Source organism: Vulpes lagopus, chromosome 24 (assembly GCF_018345385.1).
Source record: "Vulpes lagopus strain Blue_001 chromosome 24, ASM1834538v1, whole genome shotgun sequence".
Classification (NCBI taxonomy): Eukaryota; Metazoa; Chordata; class Mammalia; order Carnivora; family Canidae; genus Vulpes; species Vulpes lagopus.
The window spans coordinates 29998013-30023428 of NC_054847.1; the positions used below are offsets into that span (position 1 = coordinate 29998013).

The 25416-nt window shown below is 34.3% G+C and overlaps 1 protein-coding gene across 9 annotated transcripts in view; it reads left to right on the plus strand.

Moving 5' to 3' along the window:
* The window catches only part of MBD5 (methyl-CpG binding domain protein 5), a 438997-nt gene that overhangs the window by 332546 nt on the left and 81035 nt on the right, over window positions 1–25416 (plus strand). For 2 of the 9 annotated variants that reach the window (XM_041739749.1, XM_041739755.1), the window contains one exon: window positions 6161–6205. The exons of 6 other annotated variants lie outside the window; for them this stretch is intronic. The gene's annotated coding sequence lies outside the window, so the exon portion shown is untranslated. Of the gene's footprint in view, window positions 1–6160; window positions 6206–11116; window positions 11171–25416 lie in introns of all 9 variants that reach the window. One more of the 9 variants, XM_041739753.1, reaches the window with a different exon arrangement.

A 25416-nucleotide genomic window follows, 5' to 3' on the forward strand; every position in this document is an offset into this window, starting at 1 on the left:
GATGTTGAGTTGTATAAGTTCTTTATATATTTCAGATACTAATTCTTTATCTGATAATGTCACTTGCAAATGTCTTCTCCCATTCCATAGGTCGCCTTTAGTTTGTTTCCTTCACTGTAGTAATCAAAACAGTATGGTACTGGCAAAAAAAAAAAAAAATAGACACATAGATTAACAGAACAGAATAGAAAACCCAGAAATAAACCCACGATTATATGGTCAGTTAATCTTCAACAAAGCAGGAAAGACTATCCAATGGGAAAAAGACAGTGTCTTCAACAAATGATGTTGGGAAAACTGGTCAGCTATATGCAAAAGAATGAAACTGGACCACTTTCTTATATTGTATACAAAACAACTTCAAAATTGGATTAAAGACTTAAACAATGAGATCTGAAACCATGAAAATTCTAGAAGAGAACTCAGGCAGTAATCTCTCTAGCATTGGCCATAGCATTTTTCTAGGCATGTCTCCTGAGGCAAGGAAAACAAAAGCAAAAATACATTATTGGGACTACACTAAAATAAAGCGTTTCTGCACAGCAAGGGAAGCAATCAACAAAACTATTTTCACATATTTTAATATACAGTTTTTCATAATACCCATTCTTACTTTTTTATCTCTGTAGTGTATACTTATTTACCCCTTTACTTTATGTATTTTGTTTGTTTACACATTCTTTTGTCTTTTTTCAGTGTTGTCAGAACTCTGCTTATTAATCTTTTCCAATGATTAGCTTTTGGCTCTGTTTTTCTTGTTATTAGTGTAGTTGTTGTTGATATTGTTCTCTGTATTTTCTGCTTTTATATTTCATTCCTTCTTGTTTCTTTAGGCTTGCTTTGTGGTTCTTTTCCAACTTCTTTAAGTGAATGCTTAATTCATTTAATTTTAATCTTTTTTATTTTTTGATAAATGTATTTGAGCTATAGACTTTCTTCTGACTCCTGTCTTAATACCCATTCTTCCTTTCTTTCTTAAGGTTACTAAGGATTGGATTTTCCCTTCTTGTTCAAAGCAACCCTTTCCACTTTGACTCCTCCATGACTTCGCTTTAGTCCTTGTCCTGGAGTTGGAGTTTAGGATGCAAAGAACAGAAACCCATTCGTGTTAGAAGAGGAGTTAATATAAGGACATCAATGAACCATAACTTGAAAGTATCAGATTCAGAAAACCTCTGAATCTCCTTTAGAGGGTCATGGTCTTTCAGGGAGACTCTGCCTTTCTCCGCACATCTTTGTCCTCTGTTTCTCTAAGAGCTAACTTCTTCATGCTCTACCTTATCAATGCTTCAGTTAGCCACTCATGGTTTTTATTTTTCCTAAATTTAGCTTTAACATGGGTCATTACTGCTACACATCCTTTTTTTAAAATTTCTCAGTATGGTTGACATACAATGTTACATTAATTTCAGGTGTATAGCTTAGTGATTTGATGAGTTTATACATTCTGCTATACTCACAAGTATAGCTATCTTCTCTCCATTACATTGCTATTACAATATCATTGACTGTAACCCTACACTGTGCTTCTTATCCTTGTGACTTACTCTTCCACAGCTAAAGGACTGTATCTCCCTCTCCTCTTAACCCATTTTGCCCAATCCCCTCGCCTCTGGCAGCCATTGATTTGTTCTCTGTATTTATATGTCTAATTCTACTTTTTGTTTGATTATTATTTTTTTAGATTCCACTTATGAGTGGAATCATATGGTATTTGTCTTTCTCGGACTCATTTTTCTTTTTTTTTTAAGATTTTATTTATTTATTCATGAGAGACACACACAGAGAGAGAGGGCAGAGACACAGGCAGAGGGAGAAGCAGGCATGATGTGGGATTCGATCCTGGGAGCCTGATGTGGGACTCGATCCCGGAACTCCAGGATCACGTGTTGGGCTGAAGGCAGGCGCTAAACCGCTGAGCCACCCAGGAATCCCAACTCATTTTTCTTACCATAATACCCTCTAGGTCCATCCATGTCTCAAATGGCACAATCTTATTCTTTTTATGGCTATGTAATATTCTTTGGGTGTGTGCACATGTGTGTATGTCATATTTCCCCTATTCGTCTACTGATAGATACATAGGTTGCTTCCATATCTTGGCTATTGTAAATAATGCTGCAGTAAACATAGGGGTGCATGTATCTTTTCAAATTAGTGTTCATTTTCTTTGGGTAAATACCCAGTAGTGGAATTTTGATATCATAAGGTATTTCTATTTTTTTTAATGTTTTGAGGAAACTTCATACTGTTTTCCACATCGTGGAAAACAATTGGCTGTACCAATATACATCCCCATCAACATTGCACAAAGGGTTATTTTTTCACATCCTCACCAACACTTGCTATTTCTTGTCATTTTGATTTAGTCATTATAATGGATGTAAGATGGTATCTCATTGTGGCTTTGATTTGCATTTCCCTGATGTTTAGTGATGTTGAACATCTTTTCATGTGTCTGTTAACCATCTATAGATCTTCTTTGGAAAAATGTCTGTTGAGGTCCTCTGACCATTTTTTAATTGGATTGTTTGAGGTTTTTGTGTGTTTGAGTACACTATCCTTTTCTTTATATTTCACCACCCTTACATCTGACTTTATACTGCTAATCAGTCAATTATTTACATATTTCTTAGTTCATACTCCTAACAGAGAATCCAATTAGCTCAACTCACATTTTCATAATAGATAACTAACTTATGTGCCTACTATCAGTCAATTACCTGTACTGAGGGGTAAGAAACTATATACCATGTTACCTGTGCTCTGAGGAGCAAGGCCTGTGGGCAGGACATTTTTCCTCAGGAATGCATTGGTAGGACAGGCTCCAGCCATCTCTAATAGTCCTCTCATTCTAATATATTCAGTTTTACTCCATTAGTTTCTTCTCCTCATACTTTAATTTTATTGACTTTCCCACTCCAAAAAAAATCCTTTTAATCCTGTTTCCTTCTAGCTACCAACTCATTCTCCTTTTCACCTCATCCATTGTACTCAAGAGGTTATTATTTGCTGTAGTCATATTCTTTTCTCTCATTAACTTCTCATCCTATTGAAATTGGGCTTCCTTTCTTATCATATTCCTGGAACCACTCTAGCCATGGGCAATAGTAATCTAATTGTCATATCCAGTGGAAAATTTTCAGTCTATATTTCACTGCCTTTTCTTCAACATTTGACGTTCATGGCAACTTTCTTCTATAAATATTCTGTTTTCTTGGTTTCTGTGAACCTACACTTCCTTGGTGCTGCTTATAACCTTTTGACTGTTCTTGCTCTTTTTCTTTTTGTGGGCTTTTTCTATGCCCCTTTCTTAAAATGTTGATATTCTCCTGATTTCTTATGTACTTACTACTTTTTTTACTCTGTGTTCTCTTCATTTTTATGTTTCAACTACCACATATAAAGTATTGATTCTAAAACTATTTCCAACCTAATTCCCCATAGAACTTCAGATCCATATATCTTTGGATCATCTTTGAGCATCTCAGAGTCAACACATTTCAAAGTCAACATATCCTAAACTGAATTTGTCATCCCCACTCATAAATTTGTTCTCTTGTATTTTTTTTTGTTTTATTTATTACTAAAGATGTTTTATCATTCAGGCAAACTAAAAGTGTGAAAGTCTGCATAGCCCAGGGTTAGAAAACATGACACACATGCTACCATTCCTCCATCTCATGCTTATTACGGACATAGGACTCATGAACACACATGCCAACAGTGCCTCATCCTGTTATGATAATAGGCATATGACTTTCATGCTAATGTGTCCTAATGAGATTGGATGATACTGCAGAATCCTTTTCTACATGGTGTTTCAAGCAACTACTGTCAATCAGTTAGGATTGGCACCTGCTTATTCTCTACCCTGTTCTTTGTGCCTTTTACTGCAAAACTACTTCTAGAGATTTGTTGTCCTCTGTCTTCTGACTGGGTTTGCTCAGAGACATTCACAGAAGATTAGAAAGTGGGTCAAGAGTGATGTTGGGATATTTATTCTTACAGGGATTGCCACAGTTTTGCTGCATTTCTTTACTGAAAGACACAACTCCTGTCAACAACCTCTTCACTTCCAGAAACTGGTTTCTGGCTTAGGGTAATAATAGGTCTCTTGTTGCTAGCGCTGGGTTCATACAGTATTCCTTGTCAGTTCCCCTAATTCTTTCCCACATCTTTGTAGGTAAAGTTTTCCACAGATTACCCAATTTGAGTGTACTGTTTTCTTTTCTGCCCTGACTGATACAGCGTGTGAATTAAAACCTACTTGCCATCCCTTCCTACATTCCTTACATTACTATCAGGCCCCACACATCCATATATTTACTAAGACTTGCTTATTTCAGATCCCAAATATTACTCAATTGTATCCCTTCTCTCTACTCTTACTCTCAGAATTCTAGTTCAGGCTCTTAATGTCCCTCTGTGAAATAAATATGTGAAATGGAAAAGGATTTATATTGAAGCAAACAGTTTAGCAAAGGCTGCCAATCCCTGGCAAGCTGATTACATGGCCGACTTGATTATATTTGGCTTTATTATTCTCTGGTTAATTCATGAATGTCTATCCTGTGGCCCCTGTTCTGTCTTCTAATTCTTATATTTTAAAAGATTACTGATTTTATGGAATCATAATATAATTCTAAAATAAAGGTAGAACTGGTTCTAGTTAAAATAAGGCTAGCACTTACGACACAACAGGAAAAAAAAAGACAACAGGAATATGACTTTACAGTCTACCAATGATTAATAAGTATTTGTCTTTTCCTATTTATTTTCTTTTTTTTTTCTTTTTTTTAAAGATTTTATTTATTTATTCATAGAGACAGAGAGAGAGGCAGAGACACAGGCAGAGGGAGAAGCAGGCTCCATGCAGGGAACCCTACGCGGGACTCGATCCAGGGTCTCCAGGATCACACCCTTGGGCTGCAGGCGGCACTAAACCGCTGTGCCACCGGGGCTGCCCTCCTATTTATTTTCTATCATTGTTTTCATAGCTCTTGTTTCACAAAGATTTATTTATTCTCATTTTTTTCTATGAATTAAGGAAATTTGATGAATGAAATATGAAAATGCTTCCAGTTTATCAGAAGAATTTCACATTCTGATTTAGGGTAAATATTACTCTCTGATAAGTATGATCTTATTAACCCTTTAACCAACTTCATTTACAGAAAGACTTAGTGAACTTGCAGTCAGCCAAAAAAAAATCTTTTTTATATTATATACTATAAATTATATTTTCTCTATCTTCTATTTAATCTTATTTTGTAAAGTTTCTTTTTTTTTTTTTTTTTCAAAATTCCTTTAAGAGTTCCTAATTCTGGGGTGGCCCAGGTGGCTCGGTGGTTTAACACCGCCTTCAGCCCAGGGCGTGATCCTGGAGACCCAGGATCGAGTCCGATGTCAGGCTCCTGCATGGAGCCTGCTTCTCCCTCTGTCTGTGCCTCTGCCTCTTTCTCTCTCTGTGTCAATCATGATTAAATAAATAAAATCTTAAAAAAAAAAATTCCTAGTTCTGTTCTATAGTCATCAACCATTCTTTCAGTGCAGTTTATCTTTAATGGAAAATGTTTACTTGGTAGAACTGCAGAGAAAGCCTTTTGATCTGCCAATAGAGAATTCCAATAAGAGACTGAATTTAGAGATTGAGTCATAAACCTGTAAATAATCATTCAGTGAACAACGAACATATACAGCTTTTGAAATATCTCTTATTTTACCATCTGGTACACAAGATTTCTAGTGATTTTGCCAAATACCTTCTTGAAATCAAAGGTACTAGGTCCAGAGTAGAGCATTTTTTTATATCTGCTAAGCAGGCAATCCTTTCAGAAAGTGATTAAGTTAGTCTGACATAAATTGTTCCTGGTGAAACTAAACTAGCTCAATTATTACTGTCTTCCTTCCTAATAAGTACACGTAAACCTATCTGTTCATTAATTCCTTCTAAAAATCTTACAAGGCTATAAGGCATGATTTAAAGCCTGACTAGCTTATATTTTGAGGTCTCCATATTATTTTCCTTTTTAAAAAATTAGAAACTGTTTCATTATCTAGTCTTCTAGCATCTCTTCTAGCCTCTATAGTTCTTCAAAATTACCATTATCAAATCAGTCATTTTATCTCCAGATTTCTCTCATTCATTTTTTTTCAGGCAGTTATATACGCCAAGATACAAATAAAAGATCTGTTAAAGCAGGTAAGAAATCTGTTGTTACTTTTTCACCTGTCCAAGATTGTGACTTCTTTAATTTTTTTTTATTTAATCTTGCAATAATTTTAGATTGTAGAAGAGTTGCAAAAATAGTACAGAGCATTCCATATAGCCTTTACCTATCCTCCCGTAATGTTAACACCCTGCATAGTTATCATCCAATTATCAAGACTAAGAAATTAATACTATTAAAATATTAATAACCAAGCCACAGATTTATCCTGATTTCACTTTTTCCATTTATGTACTTTTTCTCCCCAAGATGCAGTCCAGGATCCCACATTACATTTTAGTTGTCATGTCTCTTTAGTCTCCTCCTATCTATAAGAGTTCCTTAGTCTCTCCTTGAGGATTTTCAACACCTTGACTATATTTATTTTTGATGGTTTTATTAAGATACAGTTGACATACAATAACATGTATTTAAGGAATACAACTTGATGTATTAACATACATGAAGCCATCACTACAATCAAGATAATGAACATATCCATAACCACTGAAAGTTTCTTTATATTCATATTTTTAAAGATTTATTTATTTTGAGAGAGAGAGAGCATGAGCCCATGAGCCCATGAATGGAGGGAGGGGCAGAGGGAAAGGAGGGAGAGAATCTCAGGCAGACTCCCTGCTGAGTACAGAGCCATCATTGGAGCTTGAGATCATGACCTGAGTAGATATCAAGAGTCTGACACTTAACGTACTGAGCTACCCAGGTATCCCTCCTTATATATATTTCTAATCCCTACCTCCCTTTTCTTCCTACTCTCCTTGATGTTCCCAGGCAACCACTAAACTGCTGTCACAGTAGATTACACTTTCTAGAACTTAATGTAAATGGAAAATACAGTATACATTCTCCTTTCATTTGGCCTCTTTCACTCAAGATAATCATTTTAAGACTTCTTCTTGTTTCATAAATCAATAATTCATTTTTTATCCTGAGTTTCATTTCACTTATATATGTATCAAAATTAGTTTATCTATCTGTCCACCTGTGATGGATATTTGGATTGTTTTTAGTTTTGCCTATCACAAATGCCCCTTTTAGCATTCTTGTATTAGTGTTAACAGAATTTACCTTTGTCCACAATTTTATTTTTGATCTATTGTGTCATTATATTTAACTTGTGATTTTTATGGGCAGCATATATTTGGGCTTTGCATTTTTATTTATTGTTCATTTGTTTGCTTGTTTATTACCATTCACAGTATTTTATTGTATTTTATTTTATTTGGACATTTATCCAAATCTGTTTTTTACTTATTGAAGTATAGTTGACATACAATGTTACATTAGTTTCAAGTGTATGACTTAGTAATTTAACAACTCTATACCTTATGCTTTGCTCACCACAAATGTAGCTATTACAGTAGCATTAACTGTATTCCTCATGCTCTGCCTTTAATCCTCCTGATTTATTCATTCCATAACTAAAAGCCTGTACTTCTCCCTCCCCTTCACCTCATTTGCCCACCCTTCTCCCCTCTAATAACTACCAGTTCTATTTATAAGTGTGTTTCTGCTTCATTTTTTTTTTAAAGATTTATTTATTTATTTATTTGTGATAGACATAGGGAGAGAGAGAGAGGCAGAGCCACAGGCAGAGGGAGAGGCAAGCCCCATGCCGGGAGCCCGACGCGGGACTCGATCCTGGGACTCCAGGACCGCGCCCTGGGCCAAAGACAGGCGCTAAACCGCTGAGCCACCCAGGGATCCCCTGTGTTTCTGCTTCTATTGTGTGTTCATTTGTTTTTTAGATTCAACATATAAGTGAATCATATGGTATGTATGTATGTGGGTGTGTATATATATATACATATATATATACACATAGACATATATATACACACATGCTCCTCCCCATTATATATTCTTGCCTCCTTTGTTGTAGATTAATTCACCGTATAAGCAGGAGTTTATGGGGTACCTGGGTAGCTCAGTTGGTTAAGTGTCTGACTCTTGGTTTTAAGTGCCTGACTCCAGTCAGGATCTCATCCTTTGTGAGACTGAGCCCCACATTGAGCTCCACACTCAGCCGGGAGTCTCCTTGAAAATTCTCTCCCTTTGCCCCTCCCACCACTCACATATGTATTCTCTCTCTCTCTCTCTCTCTCTCTCTCAAATAAATAAATAAATAAATCCTTTAAAAAAATGAGTTTATTTCTGTTCTCTATTTTGTTCCACAATCCATGATGTGTTTTGGATATTATAGCTTTACAGTATATCTTAAGATCTGGGATTGTGATATCTCCTGCTTGTTCTTTTACAAGATTGCTTTGGTTATTCAGGGTCTTTTGTTATTCCATATAAGCTTAATACTATTTGTTCTAGTTCTGTGAAAAATAGGCTATTGATATTTTGATAGGGATTGCGTTAAATTTGAGATTGCTTTGAATAGAATGGACATTTTAACAATTCTAATTCTTCCACTCATGAGCATGGAATATCTTTCCATCTATTTGTGTTGTCTTCAACTTCATTAATGAACGTTTTATAGTTTTCACAATACAGGTCTTAAAGCTTTCAGAGTAGAGGTTACTTTCTTGGTTAAGTTTATTCCTAGGTATTTTATTCTTTTTATTTTATTCCAATTATAAATGGAATTTTTCTTAATTTCTTATTTCTGGTACTTTGTTACTAGTGCGTAGAAATGCAACCAGTTTCTGTATATTAATTTTGTATTCTGTAATTTTACTGGTTCATTTATTACTTCTAATAGTTTTTGATGGAGTCTTTAGGGTTTTCTATGTATAGTACTGTGTCATCTGGAAATACTGACAATTTTACTTCTTTCTCATAAGTTTGGATGCCTTTTATTTCTTTTTACTGTCTAATTGCAGACATAGAATCTGATAACCTCTGCCTTTTAATTTGGTGCCCAAACATTTATATTTTTATGGTTATTGATATACTTATATGGTTATTGATATAGTTAAGTTTAAAACTATCGTTTTGCTATTTGCCGCATGTTTCCTATTTTATATTTGTCCTATCTGTTCTTTGTTCTTGTTCCTCTCTCTTCCTTTTTTTGGATTGAGTACTTTTTATGATTCCCTTTTTTATCACCTTTAATGGCTCTTTATAGATACAACTTTTCATTTTGCTACTTATTGGTTGTTTAAGATTTGTAGTATAACTGTGTAACTCTCACCATCTACCTTCAAGTGATATTATATTATTTCACTTGTAGTATTAGAACCTTATGATTAGTGTACTTCCATTTCTCCTCTTTTGGATTTTTTTATTTTAAATTTTTAAATTGTCAATTATTAGGGCACCTGTGTGGCTCAGTTGGTTCAGCATCTGCCTTTGGCTTAAGTCAGGATCCCAGGTGCTGGGATCGAGCCCCACATCCAGCTCCCCACTTGACCAGGAGTCTGCTTCTCTTTCTCTCTCTGCCCTTCCTCCCTGCTAGTGTCACTGTCTCTCAAATAAATAAATAATCTTAAAAATATAAAAAATAGATTGTCAAATATATTTTTAAATTTAAATATAAGAGTAAAGAAAGAAAGAACATATAAGAAATGTACGTTTCAGGGTGCCTGGGTGACTCAGTCAGTTGAGCGTCTGACTCTTGATCTCAGAGTTGTGAATTCAAACCCCACCTTGGGCTCCACACTGGGCTTGGAAATCACTTAAAGTAAAAAAAGAGAGAGAGAGATGTATGTTTTGTCTTGTAATTACTATTTCTAGTGGTCTTTATTACTTTTCTAAGATCTTTGTTTCAATCTGGTATTATTTTGCTTCTTCCTTAAGGGCCTTCTTCACCATACTTGTACTGGTGAACTGCTAGTGATAAGTTCTTTTAGCTTTTGTATATCTGAAAGTTTTTATATTACTTTCATTTTAGAAAGATATTTTTGCTGTATATAAAATTCTAGTTTGACAGAGTTGAGGAGATTGTTTAGTACTTTATTTTTTTAATTAGAGTCCCAGATCCAGTCCGACATCAGGCTCCCTACATGGAGCCTGCTTCTCCCTCTGCCTGTGTCTCTGCCTCTCTCTCTCTCTCTCTGTCTCTCATGAATAAATAAAATCTTAAAAATAAATAAATCTCTGAGTTTATAGCTTTTTATCAAATCAGGGAAGATTTCAACCCTTATTTCTTTAAATATTTTTTTGTCCCCCACCCTCTTCCCTCCTTTTGGAGTTTCACTTACACATATAGTAAGCCGTTTGAATTGCCTCACATATCACTGATACTTTTTTTTTTTCAGTCTTTAAGTTTATACTATCTTCTGCAATGTCTGCAATGTCTAATCTTCTGCAATGTTAGTCCCATCCAGTGTATTTTTCATCACATAAATGATCATTTTCATCTCTGGAATTTCAGTTTTGGTCTTTTTTTTTTTTTTTTTTTTTTTACTATCTTGCATATCTCTTTCTATTTTTGAACATATGGAATACAATTATTATAACTGTGTTAATGTTCTTACCTGTTAATTCTAAAATCTGTCAGTCTGGATTACTTTTAATTGATTGATATTTTATTTATTTATTTTTAAATTTTTATTTATTTTTTCATGAGAGACACAGAAGGAAAGAGGCAGAGACACAGACAGGCTCTCCCCTGCAGGGAGCCTGATGTGGGACCCGATCCCAGATCCCAGGATTACACCCTGAGCCAAAGGCAGACGCCCAACCACTGAGCCACCCAGGCATCCCAGTTGATTGTTATTTTTAATTGAAATGTTTGCTAATTGTAGATTCATATGCAATTGTGTAGAGTAATAAAGAGAAATTTCCTGTGCTCTTTACCCACGTTTCCCTGATGATAATACCTTGTAAAACTAGTAAAATATCATAGCCAGAATGTGGTGATACAAAGCACTGATCTTGTTCAGATTTCCCCAATTTTACTTATATTCATTTGTATGCCTGTGTGTTTTCAGATCTGTGCAATTCTATTACATGTTGAGTTTCTTTCATCCACCACCACAGTCAAGGTACAGTTCCATCCTCACAAGAATCCGTCTTCTTGCCCTTTTATAACTATACTCACTTCTTTTTTTAAAGATATTATTTATTTATTCATGAGAGAAACAGAGAGAGGTAGAGACAGGCAGAGGGAGAAGCTGGCTTCCCACGTGGAGGACTTGATCCCAAGACCTCAGGATCACAACCTGAGCCAAAGGCAGATGCTCAACCACTGAGCCACCCAGGTGTCCCTGACCATACTCACTTCTATCTTGCCCCCACCCTACCCCCATCGCTAACCCTGCAACAACTACTCTGTTACCCATTTCTAAAATTTTGTCATTTAAAAAATGCTAAATAAATGGTCTCCTATAGTATATATAACCTTTGGGGACTGGCTTTTTCACTTAATATAATTCCCTAGAAGTTCATCTAAGACTGACTCATTTTTTACCTCACTGTGTGGGGGTTGTTTCAAGCAAGAGGGCAAATCTCACCCCTGTTAGTCCATCTTGACTGAAGCCAAAGACCTCTATGATTTATTCTTAATCAGATACATTTTTTCATTTTGACACGAGATTTATTTTTTTATCAAGAAAAAAGAAAATAAAATTAAAATTTAATTTTCTTTTAATTTCATTTTATTATTACAGTTGTTTACCCAAGTATCCCTTAATCTTCCTATTCCAATCATAACTTTAAAAGTACCTTTTATATCTCTAGGATTTTTCTAAACTTCACTTTATTCTGGATTTGATAAACTTTTTTGACAATTTTCTCAGATGGCTTTTCATTTCTCCTTCCCTTGTTTTTACCTTTCTTCCTTCTTTCCAATCAAAAAATATTTATCAAAAGCCTATAATGTGCCAGGTGCTATGATAAGCACTGAGGATAATGCCATGAAAATGATAGACAAAGCCCTTGCACTCTTGCTGAGATTCTAGTGATGAGAGAAAGGCAATAAACATATAAGCTGTAATTTTATTTAAGTTAGGAATATATGCTGTGAAGAAAATAAACAAGATGACATTTTGAGATGCTTTTGGAGCTCAAATATTAGAAGGGTTTTAGAACAAAGAACAGCAACTGCAAAAGCCCAAAGTCAAGAATAAATTTGACATGACTGGAGAGAAATACTTATAAACTATACTCAGGGAAAGACACTCACAAAATGGGTGTTCAGAGGTCAAATCACACAAAGTCTTGAAGGCTGAATTGGGTTTATGTGCCTTTCCTTTTGCCTTTTATACACAGCTTCTCTATAGCTCAGCAACATAGAAAACTCCCTGTACAACTCCTTGAGCTTCTACAGATTTCTCTCTGGTTTCTTTATCTTTGGGCTTAGGCTGTTTGTATGGTTATGGTCAGAATGTTCCCTTTTTTTTTTTTTTTTTATAACTTCAAAACCTTTTTTGCCTTCCTTATAATAGATGCTTACAATGCACTTTTACCTCTTTGAATACTTTGAACTATGCTTTCCAAAGTCTAAAGTACCTGTGTAACCACTCCCAATGTGCACTTCCTAGACTATTACAATCCCCAAGATAATATGACCCACTTCTCCAATTATTCCAATTGTGCCTATTATTATTCAGTTAAATAGAAAAAAAGTCGTTTTAAGAGACCGTTGAGAACAGGCATCCAAAATTTTGTCAGCTTTTATCACAAAGACTTTTAGCAGATTGCTTCTCCCAGTCCATTCTTAGTACAGCTAAAAAGAAGTACCTTCCTAAAGTGCAGTTAGGGTCTTGTCACTCCTCTGCTTAAACTCCTCAGTTGTTTTCCCATTGCAATTAAAATAAAATAAAATTCAAAACATGACTATGAATAAGATGGCCCTACATGGTTCCTTCCTTGCTTGCTTCTCCAGCTTCATCTCATGCTACCCCTCTTCCCTTCCCTCATTACATTTTAGCAACATCAATCTTAACTTCAAATTTTTTTTTTAATTTTTATTTATTTATGATAGTCACAGAGAGACAGAGAGAGAGAGAGGCAGAGACATAGGCAGAGGGAGAAGCAGGCTCCATGCACCGGGAGCCTGACGTGGGATTCGATCCCAGGTCTCCAGGATCGCACCCTGGGCCAAAGGCAAGCGCCAAACCACTGCGCCACCCAGGGATCCCCTCAATCTTAACTTCAGTTCTGTAACACACCCAACTCATGCTCAGCTCTGGAGTTTTGCACATGCTGTTTCCTTTGCCTAGAATTCTCCCCACCAACCCAAGCTCCATTCTTATGGCCAGTTTCTTTCTCATCCTTCACGCCTCTCAAATTTCAAGTCCTCAAAGAGGACTTCCCTGGTCTCGAAGGAGATCTCTCCCCACCACCCTACATCCTTGTTTTCTCTTTGGCCCTTGTTTATTTCTTTGATAGCACTTAACATGACCTGCAGTTATTTAAGTATTTGCTTATAGGTTTTTGTTCTGTCACCAACACTACAGTGTAAGCCTCCCAAATGCAATGTCCCCAGTACCTAGAACTATGTCTGATCTATAGAAGGCCCTCATGAAGGATTTAAATGATTTCATTTGAGTTGATACCTGATTGAGTTTTTGAATGAGTGAATGAATGAATAAACATATAAGAAAGCAAATCATAAAATTTAGAATAAAATTCACTTTTTAACAAAGATTTTCTTTAAACCAAAGTATTAAAAAGTCCAATGAGGGGGACTTCTGGGTGGCTCAGTGATTCAGCGTCTGCCTTGGGTTCAGGTCATGATCTTGGGGTTCTGGGATCAAGTTCCACATCAGGCTCCCCATAGGGAGCCTGCTTTTCCCACTGTCTACATCTTTGCCTCTCTCTCTCTGTGTCTCTCACAAATAAATAAATAAAATCTTTAAAAAATTAAAATTAAAAAATGTAAAGTCCAATGAGGGGAAAAAAAGATATTGGTACTGTAAAAACTCTCATTATCCAAATTACTAATTCACTGTGACCTAGTTACCCTTGTTCATCTATTGATGAACAATGAAAAAGAGTAACATCAACATCATCTCACAACCTGCATTTTTGTTAAATATAATTTCATTTTTAATTGTTTATAGCTTTTTATATTTCATAAGATTCATGAAAATTTCCAGCGGCTGTCATTTTTTATGTTATATATTAAAATGATTTATATGAATATTTATATATACAAACTGGATTGAGGAATTTTCTTTAAAAAATAGAACTTCTCTAGTGGTGAACTTGTTTGACAATGTTACATATAAACCCATGGTTGAAAATATGAAATAGTATGGAATTTTCTTGCTTTATTATTCAGCATTAGTCATATAACACAGGTAAATCATAGCATTTGTATTGCAATATCCTGGCATCTTTTTAGATTTTATCTTTTGAAGTGTTCATGATTAAAATATAAAAATTACGGGGATCCCTGGGTGGCGCAGCGGTTTAGCGCCTGCCTTTGGCCCAGGGCGCGATCCTGGAGACCCGGGATTGAATCCCACGTCAGGCTCCCGGTGCATGGAGCCTGCTTCTCCCTCTGCCTATGTCTCTGCCTCTCTGTGTGTGTGTGTGTGTGACTATCATAAATAAATTTTTTTTTAAATTAAAAAAAAATAAAATAAAATATAAAAATTACTACTACAGTTGTTTATTGAAGTGTTCATTCTTGAAGCATTACAATTACCATTGCAGTCATATTTTCAGATTTATTTATTAATTGTTATTATTAATAGGAAATGGCCTGGTAGTTTGAAGTTTGCATGAGGGTTTCAGGATTATTTTCTTACAAATTTGACAAACTCCTTCTATTTGCCCCTCTTATTTTTAGTGTAAAAATTCATGGCTGTTTTGTAATTGCCTGCTATGTTTAATAGATGATTTATTTGTCAACATCTGATTCTAATTTGGGTATCTTTCTGACCAGTATAATGAATCAATAGCTAGTAATACTGCTCAGCTATGTGCTAAATTAATATATGTTCTTAAAGCTTTGTAACCTTTTTTAGATATTTTTAAGTCGGTAGAGACTGATTTATTAGCTGACGGGTTAATCTGAGTCATTAATTTATTAGCTGATGGTTAATCTGAGTCATTAGAATCCATCTTGAAAATTACAAAAATAAAATTATTGAAACATATCCTAATTAGAAGTTTAAAAACAAAAAGCTGCAATAAATGGTACCTATGGTTAGAACTAAAAAAAGCTTTATCCTTTGATTCTGCCCCTTTGCCTCTATATTAAATTGCCATGGAAATTTTTTCCTTAACATTAGATTGATATGCCCAGGAATGAAATTGCTCACATCATCTTATGTCCTCATGTTCCTAAAGCCTCCTAAGCCAACTTTAGTGTTTTAGAGTCCTAGTTAGTCCAGATGCCCAAGCGTTTCTCCCATGCTGAGTATTCTTAAAACTCAGACATAATTCACTGGTATGTTCATTGTATCAAGGTTGCTGTCGTGTTTTCATTCTTGGTCCCAAAAAATTCTTTTATGCATTTTAAGTCTTCAAGGAAAAACTTTAAAATTATAAGCTAAAGAATCCTAAGGAAATTTACAAAATAAAAACAAACAAAATCAAATGCTTTTATAAAAGAATGCATTCTAGGCTCTTTGCTATAAAATATTAAAGTCCATGTTAATGAACATAGAAAGCCAAGATTTAATATGAGTAATTGGACCTCATACACCTCTATTATGTGTTAAAATTTATTCCTGAGTCAGTTCTTGAAAGTAGAACTTCAGTTTGTGTCCATTGCCAAAAATAAACATAATTCTGTTCTAAGAACTTGATTGTTTCGTGCCACTTAAGTGAGGCTCCCAAGTGATTTCCAAAAAGGTTTGGAGGAATTATACCATGTAAATTTGTTTTTGAGTACTAGTATAGTGGGTACTGAGTCCACATTTGTTTGAACTTGTAATTTTAGTCTCTAAAGATTAAGATACAAAGATTATTTTTACTAAGACCACCCAAGGAAAGAAAGGATGGGAATTCATGGTATTTTATGTAAAAGGGAACCCAATTTCACCATCTATAGATACTAAAAGTACTCTGTTATGTGTGATATTTAAATGTCACTTAAATGTTTTTACACTTAAAATATGTTCTTCAACTTGCTTTTCTTCACTTAACAGTATGTCTTGGAAATCTTCCCATATCACTTATAGAACTACCTCTTTTAAGTGTTGTATTATCTTCCATATTATAAATGTTATATTATTTATTTACCTATTCCCTAATTAATAGGCATGCAGGCTGTTTTGTTTTTTTCATTCTAATGATCCTGTTACTGTGAAGATCATTTTACATTATTATTTGTGCACATACTTGATTATTTTCCATGCATGGTAAAGAGGGATTGCTGTTTCAAAGGATATGCATGTCTTAAACTCATATTGATATTGATTCATTACCCTCCTAAAAGGATAACAGTTTGTCCTTCTTTTTTTTTTTTTTACAGTTTGTCCTTCTACCAGTAGTTTATTACACTCATTTTCCCATACTCAACCAAACTTGATATTACCAGTCTTTTCATTTTACATGTCATATGAGTGAAAAGTGATACCTCTTTATTACTTTATTTTGCATTTTCCAATTACTACTAAGATTGAGTATCCTTTCTTAAATTGATTGGCCTTTTGCTTTACCTCTTTACCTATCCATATTTACTATCCATTTTTCTTTTGGGATTTCTGTCTTTTTATTACTAATTTTAGAAGCTCTTAATACATTCCAAATATTAATATTTTGTTAATTATGTTCTGAATATTTTCCCCAGCCTCTCAATTATTTTTTAAGTTTTTTGTGATTCTTCCCCTGAATGGAAGTTTTAAATTTTGGTGTAGTCAAACCGAACAGTCTTTTTCATTATGGCATTTGCTTTTCATCTCTTTTAGAAGTCCTTCATAGGGACGCCTGGGGCCTCAGTGTTTGAGCCTCTGCCGTTGGCTTAGGTCATGATCCCAGAATCATGAGATCAAGTCCCATGTTGGGCTTCCCACAAGGAGCCTGCTTCTCCCTCTGCCTGTGTCTCTGACTTTCTCTCTGTATCTCTCATGAATAAATAAATAAAATCTTTAAAAAAAAAAAAGTCCTTCATAAATATAGCACAAATTAGCACAAATTAATATATTCTTTTATTTGCTTTAATACATTTATATTTTAGTTTGATTCAATGTTTGTTTTTTACTTAAGTCTTGAATCATCTGGAGTGTATTTTTATGAATTACATGTGTTGTGGAAGTAACTTATTCTTCTTTTCCAAATGGGTATCCAGTTGTCCCAACTGTATGTATTTAATTGGCCATCATTTTCCTACAGAATTAAAATGACACCTGTATGATAAACTAAATTTGCATATCTGTGGGTTTATTCATGGCCACGCCCTTTTAGTACACTACTTGCCTATTATTGAATCAATACTATAACTTTTATTTATTTATTTTTAAATTTTATTCATTTATTTATTTGAGGAGAGAGAGGATGAGAGCTGAGGGATGGATTGGGAGAAGAGGGATAGAGAGAGGAAGAGAGAATCTCAAGCAGACTCTGCACTGAGCACAGAGCTGGATGCAGGGCTTGATCTCATGACCCTGAGATCATGAACTGAGCTGAAACCAAGAGTCAGATATTCAACCAACTGAGTTACCCAAGTGCCCCGGTACTACAGCTTTTTAATATTTTTACTAGTAGATAGGACAGTTATCCCTTTCTTGTTTTTGTATGTGGTTTTATACCCAGCTACCCTCTAAATATCTTTGTCATTGCTTCTAATAATTTTTCAGTCTGAGCTTTCTGAATAAATGATCACATTGACTTCAAGTCCTGACAGTTTTATTTATTTGTTTAACTATATCTCATACAATAGTTATTTCTCCTGATAAATGTGCAAAACCAATTCATTAGTCAATAGGACCAATCCAATTTCACACATATACCTACTATGAAGGGGCCCATTTCTATCCACTTCTCCAGAAAGTTTTACCTTCTTTACCTGTTGCCTCTCCCAAATTTCACCCTTCTCCATTTGTGCACATGGATTCTTTTTCTCAGTTTCTATAGCCTCCACATCTTTCTTTTCCTTCTTTCCTTCTTTCTTTCCTTCCTTCCTAAACAGTCTTTACCTTAAATTTGAGTTATTCCAACTGATACATGTGGTTGAGGGAGTTAGGCAAAGTAAGGAAGAAATTCAAAAGTACAGTAGCCCTTTATATGGAACTTTACTTTGCCCTTTATTTATTTGAGCATTTAATTACTATACCTTATAATTTTCTTGGGTCTACATTTTAACTCCTTCAGGTGAGACTATTTCTCCTGCCTTCTATCTACTTACATTTCCTTTCCTCCTTCCCTTATACCTGTATTGCACGTTCTTTACCTTCATATAGACCTTTAGATTCTATTCTAGATTAGATTCTATTTTATAGAGAATCTAGTTTAGATTCTATTTTCTGTAATTTCAGTAACACATTTGCCGTATTTCAAACTTCATTGCCCCTGTGTCTTTTGCTTAACCATCTCCACAACTCTGGTCCTGTTTTATTTTTGTGTTTTCCCTACGTTTTTAAAACTTTTTATTTTGAAATGATTTCAAACTTATCAAGAAGTTATAATAGTATATGCAAACTATTTATTAAATAATCTTTTATCTGTGTATGTATTTATTATTTATAAACACAAATTCAACAATTAACATTTTTGCCATATTTGCTTTATCATTCTCACACACACTCTGTATGGGTATTTGTGTATATTTTTTAGAACAGTTTGATATTAAATTGCAAATGTGATCTATTCTGTTTTTGCTTTTTCCATACCTATGCTCAGTAACCCAGAAATCCAACTCTTTTTATACTGCTATCTTGTCTGATAAAGTATATTCTGGCAAATAAGGTCACATTTTGGATTATGCCATAAATATATGATCACTGACCTCATATTGACTTTCAAGGCTGCCTATATATGAATCACTGTTTTTTAAATTTGCAAACACAGAGGTATTTGGAAATATTATTTTCTTAAGATGTTCTATATGGAAATTAATCAGATGATACATTCTATGTGATTTCAGTTGTTTGGAATCTTTGAGATTGTCTTTGTGGCCAGTTATTTTTATTTATTTACCAAATATTTACATAGTGCTGACTATGGGCCAGGCACTAAGTCCTTCATTTATTCAATTTGCTCAACACTATGTATTAGGTATGATTATCGTCTTCAATTTGCAAATGAGAAAACTGAGAGACAGAAATGTAAGTTATCCTAAGTCTACGTTAAGTAATAGAGCTGAAATTTTAATTCCACTAGTCTGGGTCCAGAACCCATGCTCTCAACCATGATACTATACTAATTTTTTCCATATCATGTGCTCTTTTTTAAAATGTGCATTTATAATTCTTACTGATTTGTATAATCCTCTGTGTTTTCCATTAGATTGAGCATTTTATGTAGTTCTAATCATTTATATCTTTATTAACTTCTTGACTATGTATCAGTTTCTGAGAAATGTATATTGACTGTGAATTAATTACGTTCTGATTATAATCCTGTCATTTCTTGGTGTCAGTTATTTTTAGGAGATTGTTAGATATATCTCTTTTCAAAGTTTATTTCTCACTAAAGATTCTTCATTGAATGATTATATAATAACTTCTTTATCAATGTGGTTTTAAAATAATGAGAATCAAATGAAAATAGACCTTCAGTCCCAAACAACTTCATTTCAACATTAATTCATATTCTCAGTCACAAATATTACTTTTGTAACAGTAATAGGGAAGTCCTCTTATCCATCACAATCTGAACTTGTTTTTGATTTATTCATTAAAAAGACACATTTAAAAATAAATAAATAATAAAAAGTTAAAAATAAAAAGATGTATTAAACAGAATCAATAAAAATACTTATATCTTTCAATCTATAAATGTACATTCAGCCAATAATCTTTTTATTTTTTTAAGTTTTAATTTAAATTCTAGTTAGTTAATATTCAGTGTAATATTAGTTTCATGTGTACAATTTGATGATTCAACACTGATATACAACACCTTGTGCTCATCAGAACAAGTGCAGTCCTTAATCTCCATCACCTATTTAACCCATCCCCCCACCACCTCCCTTTTGGTAACCATCAGTTCAAAATAATCTATAGTAAAAGTAATTTCTATAGTTAAAAGTAATCAACAATTTTTTGGATCAAAGCCTTTCCTGATGAGTTTACTTGTTGGAGTACAACAGTGTCTTTATATCAATGCAGTTTGTTTCTGTTGTTTTGTTTTGTTTTGTTTTGTTTTAACTTTGGAGAGGAACAAGAATTCACTTGCAAAGTAATCTGAATACAGAATTATTCAAGATTTTTAGGGTTACCCACCTTCTGAAGACTTTCCACTTTCCCATCTTATTTGACCTCATTTTTAGGAGGCTGGTGTTAAGCATTATGCTTTCAACTTAATTTTCACAGAAACAGTCATTCTCTTTTTATGCTTATGTTCATTAGTTTATGAAATATTAATAAATTCCTAACCAGCAAGTGTATTGACTCAGACAGCTTTGGAAACAACACAACTAATATTGGAAAACATACAACTCAAATGGTAAGAGCAGAGGTAAACATTTGTCTGTTTTCAAATAGAAATGCTGTTTTGATAAATTGATTGATTTGTTTAAATAGAGGTCGGTTAAGTGAGTTTCCTCTGTAGTTCAAACCAGAATATGTTCCTCAAGTAAATAATGGCAAAATCACTGACAAGTTATTCTCCATCTGACAGATATCATTGTCAGCAAATAACTACATAGGAATGAGATTGCATTTTTAAGTTAAGATACCTATAGACCAGCAGTGTTTATGTTAGAATGTCATGGATTATGATACCAAAACTCTTTTGAGCTTATGTACATAGAGATTCGACTTATACAAGGAAGATGGACATATTTTTAAAGCTATGTTCATAAAAAGAATAATAAAGCTATGTTCATGATACTTCTTAACACAATTCTTAACTTCAGTCTGATACCAGGCTTTTTCATGTTCCAAGGGAGTCTAATCTCAGTAAACCTGATTGAATTGAAAAAATTGAAGTCATCTTTGAAGTCTTTCTTGCTTTTCTAGCTTTGGTAAAATGGTAGAATTGGATGAACCAGAAGAACAACCAGCTCAGAAGAGATTCTTCAAAGTTTTCCAAATGTTGGACACAAATTTAAATTTTAAAAATATATTAACACCATAATAAAAGTAATGTGTGTACTCAGATATGTTATACCAAGTTGTAAACACATCATGAAACAAGCACATAAACACATAGTGAAACAAAAATAAACCATGCTACTAGTTTATATTTTTATGAACTGCTGACTAAAACTTTGCTACCAATATTCATATACATATTTGAACTTCTTATGAGTATGCATTTTTATTTTTAAGCTTTTAGCTGAGCTTTTTAAAAACTTGAGTTCGTTATTATATATCCAAATCAAGTTATGCAAGTAAGAGCACTGCTATAGCATATATGCTTCGTTGAATAAATACAGGCATGACATAGGGGCAGCTTTCTGCCATGTATCCTTATCACTCCTTAACAGTTTTGCAATGGCAAATTAATATGATAATATTGTATTAAAGGAAATTTTCTTCCTTGATTTTAGTTTTGAGTATTTCTTGCCTATTTTACATTTATGCCCAGAAACATGAGTAGTGATTAGATACACTCATTCAGTTTTGGAAGCAAAATTTTCTTTACTCTTCCTTCCTTCAAGTTCTAGACCATTTTAATTGCAAAGAGCTTAATGTTGCCAAAGCCAAATTCACTTTTTTATTTAAAAAAAGTTACCCTTGGCAATAGCTTTTTTGTGGTATTCAGAATTCTATCAATATTATAAAGCCAAACAAAGTATAAAAATCACTCTTTTAAAGATGATTTAAAATTGCAACTGGCATTCATATCTCTTGATTTCATATTTTTTACTAATCAAAATAGTGCCTTATTTTCATTGGTAGATTTTAACAAGTAATATTATAATTTGGTCTTATAAAATGAATTATTACTAGTAAGTCTCCTTTTCTGTTTTATATGATGTAGATTCCAGTTAGATTTCATTAGATAAAAGAGACATACTAAAATAATTCTTAAAATACTGATCCAGCCTAACCCATGAATTTTACAAATTGAAAAATTAAAGCTCAGGTTAAGTGTCTTACTCAAAGTTACATACAGTTAGAAAATTTCAGATTCCAAACTTCCTAACCATTAGCTCACTGTTCTATCATTTATTACCTCATCTCTGAGTTTCTATAGTACGTTTTTACCATGCCATGGCATTTAGTTTGTATACAAACATTCATGTCATTTATTCAACAAGTAATTCTCTTTGTGCCAGGCTCTCATCTAGGCACTATAGACAGTCTCCAAATTTAGAAATTGTGCTGAAAATAGAATAGAAGTAGATTCTATTTAGCCTCCATTTGATTTTGGCTGAATGCACAACCGCAATTAGCCAAGTTCATATATCACTGGGTGGTTTTAACAGATTACTAAAAAGAAATTTTCTATTTTATGACTATATTTTAGGGGAGTAAAAAAGTTCTTTACTGTTTTGAAAGGTGAGAAAAACCAATTCAGCTCAAAGCATATTGTTTGCATACTATGGTGTGCATACCTGGTAATGTGTTTGGAAACCACAGAAACAAAGCTATATGAAACAGGCAATGTGTGTACATAAAACAGTATAGCCATGCTGCTACATACATGTAAACAGCGCTGTCAGATGAGAGAAGAATGAATAAGTAACTCTGAGCAGGAGGCTAGAGGGGGGCTACCTGGAGGAATTGACTCTAGAGTTTAAAGCACAAGGTTGCTTCAAGAATGGAGAAGGACGGGCAGCCCAGGTGGCTCAGCGGTTTAGCACTGCCTCCGGCCCAGGGTGTGATCCTGGAGACCCAGGATCGAGTCCCACATCGGGCTCCCTGCATGTAGCCTGCTTCTCCCTCTGCCTGTGTCTCTGCCTCTTTCTCTCTCTCCATGTCTCTCATGAATGAATAAATAAAATTTAAACAAAAAAAAAGAACGGAGAAGGAAATCTTTCAATGTCCAGGGAACAACATGTGCAAAGGCATAGAGTTATGAACAATCCTGGCATTTCCACGAAATTTTAAGGCAGCAAACTACTAAGGTGTCTTGGGAGGAGGTGAATAAGCATTTTTAGACATCATTAGGTTGAAGAATGGAAGTAGCAAAGGCCTTCTTCATTTGTAGCCTGGGTATTCCTCATGCCTCTACCTATTTCTGTTCCTAGGTGTTAAGTTCTCTGAGAACACTGATGGTATTTTGTACTTCTCTATCCGACAGTGACAGTTGCAGTGTTTAGCATGACAAGGGCTCAGTACATGCTTACTGATTAATTATGCTCATCATTCAGTCAACAAATATTTTTGGTTCCAGCTTTTGTAAGGTTGTGTACTATCTGCTATGAGAAATAAAAAAAGTTGAAATACAGCCAGCTTTCAAGAAGTATTGAACCTAAAGCAAAAAATTATAAGGACTTTTGTCTTTGTGGTGACTTATATGGCCATGTGCTTGCAGAGCTTATGTTCTTGTCGGAGGAAATAACAATAGGGTAAATGTAAAATATATAGTATGTTAGTGATAAACACTAAGGAGAAAAAGAATAAAATAGGAAAGAAGGATATAAGTTACCGGAGAGGAAAAGAGAAGGTAAACTTACTTAATTTATCTTGCCTCCATTTCCTTAACTCTAGGAAAAGAAAAAATAATAGTACTTATTTATGGGGTTGTGACAAGGATTAAACGAGTTAATGTATGTATGTATAAAATGCTCAGTGCTGTTCCCAGAAGATGGTAGGAAGTCAGCTAATATTATTTATACATTTGTCTAGAATAGCTTTAGAACAGTAGTCCTCTTATTTTCATTACTTATGAACCTCTTTATTAAGGGATATACTTCCAAACGGTTTTGAACTACCTTATCTGCAGGCTAAGACTCCCTCATCCACATTTTCCTCCTTTTAGCCTCTGCTTCCCATGCATTCACATCTAATAATACTTTCTTATTGATGTGAATCACTGTCCTTTGATAGTATTTCTTCTAGAAAACAATATTTGCTTATCTAGATGTCAAGTCACCGGTTCCTATTTCAGGCATGAGGCAGGCATCCAGATCTTCCTGTGGAAAATATTCATTAATGCTTCGTCACTTATCCCATCTCAAGGTTAAAAGTTCTGATAAAATGAGACCCTTATGCTTGCTTACCAGCTAAAAATAAGTACAATATTAGAATTGTTATTATCAGACAGAAATGTGAAATCTTTAATATTAATCTTTTGGAACTAAGATCATTTGCATGGATTACATAAAGTTTCAGGTCTCCTACTAACCTTTCTTTGTCTAACTTCAGTTCATCTTTAAATGTATTCTGCATCCCCCTTTCTCTCCCTGAAAACTAGACTAACTCTTTGTGCTTTGGCACTCCATATTTAGCCCAATGTAACCATTGTCATTCAGTGTTGTAATTACCGATTTCCCTGATTGCCCCACTCCCTACCCTCCACCTCCTGGGCGTGTATTCTTTTTACGTCCACTTCCTTAGTATCCATTACTGTGCTTCACATGTAATTGATGGCCAGTAAATACTTAAAACAATCTAATGCCTGGAGTACCTTTAAAATATCAGGATTATAGAAATATAGTTATTTAAATCTTAGTCCCGCATCCCTTAGTTGCTCCTTTGTCTCTCTTGGCTGCTTTCTGAGGAATAGCGAAGCTCCAGCAAGCTGTGTACCATGTCCTATACACACACATTCCCCTGTCCCCTTTGGCCTAAAACCAAAAAGAAAAAAGAACAAGTAGGTTGGCTATCAGGAAATACCTAAAGATGAAGGAGGATACTGTGCAATGATTATGGTCCAGTGATTATGGTCCAATGATGTGGTCCTTACTCTTCCAATTAAAAGAAGTTAAGGGTGCCTGGCTGGCTCAGTCAGTAGACATGCGACTCTTGATCTCAGAGTCATATGAGTTCAAGCCTCACGTTGGATGTAAAGATTACTTTAAAAAAATAAAATAAAAAATGTATTTGCCATTGCTCTCATGGGTGATATGCCTCTAGGGTCTGATACAGATCTGTATTTACAAGAAATTAGCTTATAAGCCAAATATAACCCATTTGTTTATTTGCTTTCATTGAAATACTTGTACCTAATACCCAAATTATGAATTTAATGATATCAGAGCACCTATGAAATCCAACAAAAATAAGAAGGCTGTTCATTAGCTGTGGAAACAGAACAAAATGAGTTGCACTGTCCC